Source organism: Hippocampus bargibanti, linkage group LG18, assembly GCF_051943395.1.
Source record: "Hippocampus bargibanti isolate YZ-2025 linkage group LG18, ASM5194339v1, whole genome shotgun sequence".
NCBI classification, from domain to species: domain Eukaryota; kingdom Metazoa; phylum Chordata; class Actinopteri; order Syngnathiformes; family Syngnathidae; genus Hippocampus; species Hippocampus bargibanti.
In genome coordinates this window covers 5,579,018-5,584,423 of record NC_142751.1, presented here as the reverse complement: position 1 = coordinate 5,584,423, position 5,406 = coordinate 5,579,018, and positions in this window count along the sequence as shown.

The window sequence follows — 5,406 nt, the reverse complement described above, 5'->3', positions numbered from 1 at the left end:
GTACTGACTGTAATTATCCTCACAGCTTTCTTTTTTAGCACTGCAGGACAAATTGTCACACTCAAAGGGTAATTCCAAGTGCCCTTTTAATGAGCATGTGGAATGCATTTGACGGAGGGTTATTGCCCAGGGTAAACGTTTTATCATTGTCCATCCATCCATTTTCTGATCGAGTTATTCAAACGAGGGTTGCGGGGGTAATAGAGCCTATCCCAGTTGTCTTTGGGCAATAGGCGGGAAAGGCACTGAACTCATTGCCAACCAATCGCAGGGCAGATGGAGATGAAAAATTATCCGTGCTCAAACACCGCCTCTTCCTACTCAGAAAACTGAGGTCTTTTGGGGTTCAGATGTCACTTCTTAAGACCTTCTATTACTCTGTGGTCACTTCAGCTATCCAGTATGGAATTGTGTGCTGGTAAGGCAGCGTCACATACCGGGACAGAAAAAGACTGGAGCGCCGAGTCAAGAGGACCAGCTCTGTCCTGGTCCGCTCCCTGGACTCTCCGGAGGAGTTGGGCAACAGACGGACGCTAGCTAAACTAAAAGCTACCGTCCACCCCCGCCTGCCCACACCGACAGCACTGAGTAGCTCCTTCAGCCACACTGTTACTGACTGAGACTTACACCCGTTTTGCAAGGAGAGATGCCGCCGCTCGTTCCGACCGACTGCTGTCAGGCTTCTTAATAAACACGTGAAAAAAAACTTAACTTATTCATTGTAAATAGCACAGCCACCTTATGTAGAATAAATACAGTTACATATATTATACTGTATATGCGTTATACTGTATTTTTATACTTTGCGCTGTGTGCAAATCTTTTTATGAAACATTTTTTGCAGTTGTACAGTTCAGTCTTCTGTTTTTTTTGTACATGCAATGCTTAGTTTTTTTTGTTTCCACCCCTCACCACCCCTTTCAATTTTGCTGCTGTAGATTGCACATTTCCCCACTGTGAGACTATTAAATGCATTCTGATTCGGATTCGGATTTTTTCATCTTGACATCTTGACCAACCAAAAGAGAAACATTTGGATACATGCGGTCAGGACATCGCACTCCTCCTAACGTGACTTTGTGGACCGGGCTTTGTGTACTGGGTCAGAGTCATGGGAGAACAAAAACAACTCCTCTCATTACGATGATCCGAAATTATTGCCAATCATTTTCATTTATATTAACTCCAGCAGACTGCATGTAAGCATTGTTGTGAATGATTATTTCTGATTATAATTTGTTTTGTTAAGCATCTGCCATGGTATTTTGCAGTGACGTGCAGTCAGGGGAGGCAGGTGAGGCTATGCCTCACCTGTCATCGTGGAAATATCAAATGACAAAATAAATTAAACAGTTATATTTATTTAGTGATTTGTACTTTAAAGTTCTTGTCCATTTAACTTCACCGTTTTAGGATTTTTTTCAAAATCGCTGAATTTTCACATTTACCGTTCAAATACTAAGTAGAGACAAGCGGTGAGGCAGCAGCCGGCTGAGCCTCACCAAACAGATTTAAAAAATGCTTGGACAAACAGAGAAGTTCTCCCTTCCACTCTATAGTTTACCAATGTGCTGGCACTGCTGTGCGTGCTGAATTGCGGCTGCTTTTCAAACTAGGTATTTCAGGATGTAAATTCACAATCCATCTCTGCTTTACTAGATCCCACTGCATATACTGAATTGATCAATTTGCATCTACTCCCCATGGAATCTCTTCCTCCTGAGAAACTCACAAAATTACTGCAGTTTATTTTGAATGTTTGGCAGAAGCAATGCTTGGTCCATCCTGCTCATCAATCTGATTTGATTTCTGTCTGCAAGTAATCAAGTGGGCAAACCTTGAGTAAATCAAGCCTTCATGGCATTAAAAATGTTTTAGTAAGTTAAAAAGACAAACTTGTACAGCTTGGAGTATCAGTGGTCACATGAAGAAAATGAATGATCTTAGTTGAACACGAAAACCAACTGAGAACTGAGTTCTTTCATTTCCAGATGTTGTCAAAAACAAAAGTTTATGAGATTTCCATATTTTAGACCATCGGTCCCCAAACATTTTGCCCCACGGAACACTTTAAGGTCAGAGATCGGCCTTTTGGGCATGCCAGACAAATACAACAAAATAATATGAGACTAATAAAGGCAAATCCAATCCAATCCAATAATATAATGTGACCTGCATGACCTGAAAATGGTCGGATATTCAAACCAAAATCATAAACATGAATCAGGACAGGAGGAACATCCTATCTGGCCACAACACTGGTCACTCTGGTAACGTATATACTTGCTTTCAAAATTAGATACGGCAGGAAAAAGTAGAACTCACCACCGCCACATAATGCACAGAGTAAGGTTGGTACATATTTTAAGTAGGATTCCTGGTACTGTTGATTAAATTTAGCCTTGTATTCCCTTCCCATTTAAACTTTCCAACAAACTATTTTTTGAACTTTTTTTGCTACCTCCATGGTGTCATTTTTGCTTTAACCTATCACGTGACCAAGAACCACACCTTGACCAGCGTCAAGTGTGATATACTGTGGATTGGTGTAAAAGAGGATCCAGTAATTTTTCAAAATTAAATATATTTCAGAGTCTGAAATAAATAATATAATAATAAGTTATGTATTCTTTCTGTGCTGCCCAGTACTAAATGACGCACTATCGACTATCGCTATCTGAACGGGAAATACAGGCCCTCCATTAAAGAATTTGAACTTGAAGAAGACACTAGGTACTATCGGGGACATTCACACAACCGCAATGGGCTGCTGGTGCAGGTGTACATTGAATTCTAACAACCGTCGCATCTATGACACGGGCCAGGCGCTTGGTGTCCAAAGGTACGGTGCTGTCTTGTTCAATATCTAACGGAAGACTGCATGGTGGCCCAACACTGTCAGCCCTCAGAATCTTCTCTTACTTCTACTCACAGGTGCCATATGGACGGGCGAGCCCCATTCCATTAGCACGAACCGAACAGAGAATGGAAGCAGGCCGGGGCACAGCCCTCCTGGCCTTCCCCTGGCACTGCCACAGGGCATGCCCTACCCACCGCCAGCTGCCCGCGCCGGGTCAAAAGACACAACAGCCGCCGGCTGCCTGAGTTTGGCAATCGCCTGACGCTCAGTACACCGAGATGCAATCCATCAAAGTAGAGGGGTTTCCAAGGAAATGTAAACACATGATTCCCTGTGGATAATTTCTTCACAAAGTGGAAATGGAATGTAAATGACACTTAGAATGAAGCAGATTACCGCATGGTTGTCTACTGTAATGTTTGTTTTCAGTGGATGGGGCTTCAAATGTATAAATACCGCCGTGGTCCATCCGTGGCGCTTCCGGTTTGAACGATTCAGTGCAGCCTTTGAGCTAAGCAACACGTTAAGCAACTTGATATAATAACTATAATAACTTGATGTGTGTTGCTGTATTTCCTTTTATCATGTGTCACCTGTTTTATCAATATTGCTACTTTTTACCAGCAATAAACAAGAGGAAAACTTCACCATATATTGTCCGTGGAACATTATAAAGCCTATTCACGGGTTGTTCCAAACCATTCTCTATCTTTGCGCACAGCTGCTAACACAGGCCACTTCTCACTGCCTGCATTATTCCGTCACGGCGGCTTTTTCCTCCACTCCAGACAATACATCACCTTGACCTTTAACAGGTGAGTGAACATCCCTGAGGGAAGCTAAACAAAAGGCCATCACTGTGTTTCCTCCTTATATTGTTGATGTGATAACAATTGGTATCTTGTGGAGAGGTGAGACTTGCTTGCTGCTGCATGAAGCTCTCTTCATCTCACAGCCTGTCTGGTTAGAGGCTGTCACCGTGTATAAAACAACAAAAAAAGAGATGTCGGGTGAGGGGGAGGCTTAGCCACTACCCATCACAGAGATGGCCACATGGGAGGGCAGCGCGAGCGCTGATTGAGAGCAGCACCTGTCAGGTGAGTCTTTCGCGATTTGACAGTGCAGAAAAAGCGTTGAAATGACTGCTTGCAGCGCCGATCTCTGACGTGGCGACCTGCCGGGCTCCCGCGGGTCTCCGTAGGGCAGATGCTGTGAAATTTGCACACGCATGCTCATCCTGGGATCACATCTCTGCTAATGTAATCTCCCTTACGAAAAAAAGGGGCCAATATGCTCTAAATACATGTCATTATCGTCATCATGATTGTAGCGCTAATTCTGTGTTGTGAATTACGTGCTGCAGCGGCACCCTCACGGGTCATGTCTGAGAGACTGAGTGATTAAAACATGTATGATGAAGCACGCATCAAAACGACCCTGCAGGCTTCCATGCAAGATACTTGTAAGCGGCTCCAATGCCACATGGAGGCAGCCCACAGCAGAGGAGGTGCTCGAGTGACGCAGATGAAGAACCACCCAGTCATTGCAAGCATGGGGTTAGATATGAAATGGGACTGACCTGAGCTGACCTCATCTGTATCCAAAATCCACATTATACCTTCGGTAGTGACTTGAGTGACCGCTAACGCGCCACCGTTAGCTGAGCAAAATCCGGTTTTATGTTTCGATTAGAATTGGTCTATTGGTGTATTGCCCTGTTTCTGTGTGGCTGGAAAAGCGAGGATAAAGTTTTGTGACAGCATTTGATGAATGTTTAATCCAACACTCATACATGGCAAACTGGGATTTGGTTCCCCAGTCAACCTCCCGGGAAAGACACACAGCAGGTGTGTGAAATATTCATTTACGACACTCTTCATTAACAATGAAACACGCCGTGGTCGCCTTTCATGTATTCATTTCGATTATTGAAACAAAAGACAGAAAGATGGGCCATTAAAACCGTGGGCGTGCTATTCTATATTTGTCTTACAGATTTGTAACGATTTGTTTTGTGACAAATAACTCTGTCTGCTGAAATCCCGCCGAGTCAGACAGCGTTCGCGTTGTGCGCTGTGACAAATGTCTGCCGCGACGATTCGCCTCTGCATGCCACGACAGCAGTTTGACCCCTGACCTGTCCCGGAACATCTGCTAACTCGTCGCATCAAGCATTCTGATTAATACCCGAGTCATGTAGTGATCATTGTTGCTATTTGTATTAATTAACATCGCAAAGAGACAGTGAATGATTTGTCATCTGCGCTGACTGACAGCAGAGGAATCAAGTGACAGATGTCATGCCTTCCAGGGGTGGAATCTGTTAGCTTTACTTCACAAAGTGATGGCTATGTCACGATGGAGTGGCGGGGCCTTTTCAGGATAGATCCCGCCTCTTTCAATGGGCGCGTCATGTAGATTACCAAATTTCCCAGTGGAGATCATTAAAGTTTCATCTAATCTCATTTAATTAAAACAAGAATGTGCAAGTCCTTGACACACTGTCCAAAGCTATATTGTTCGGCCGCATCAAGGCTCTGTTGGAG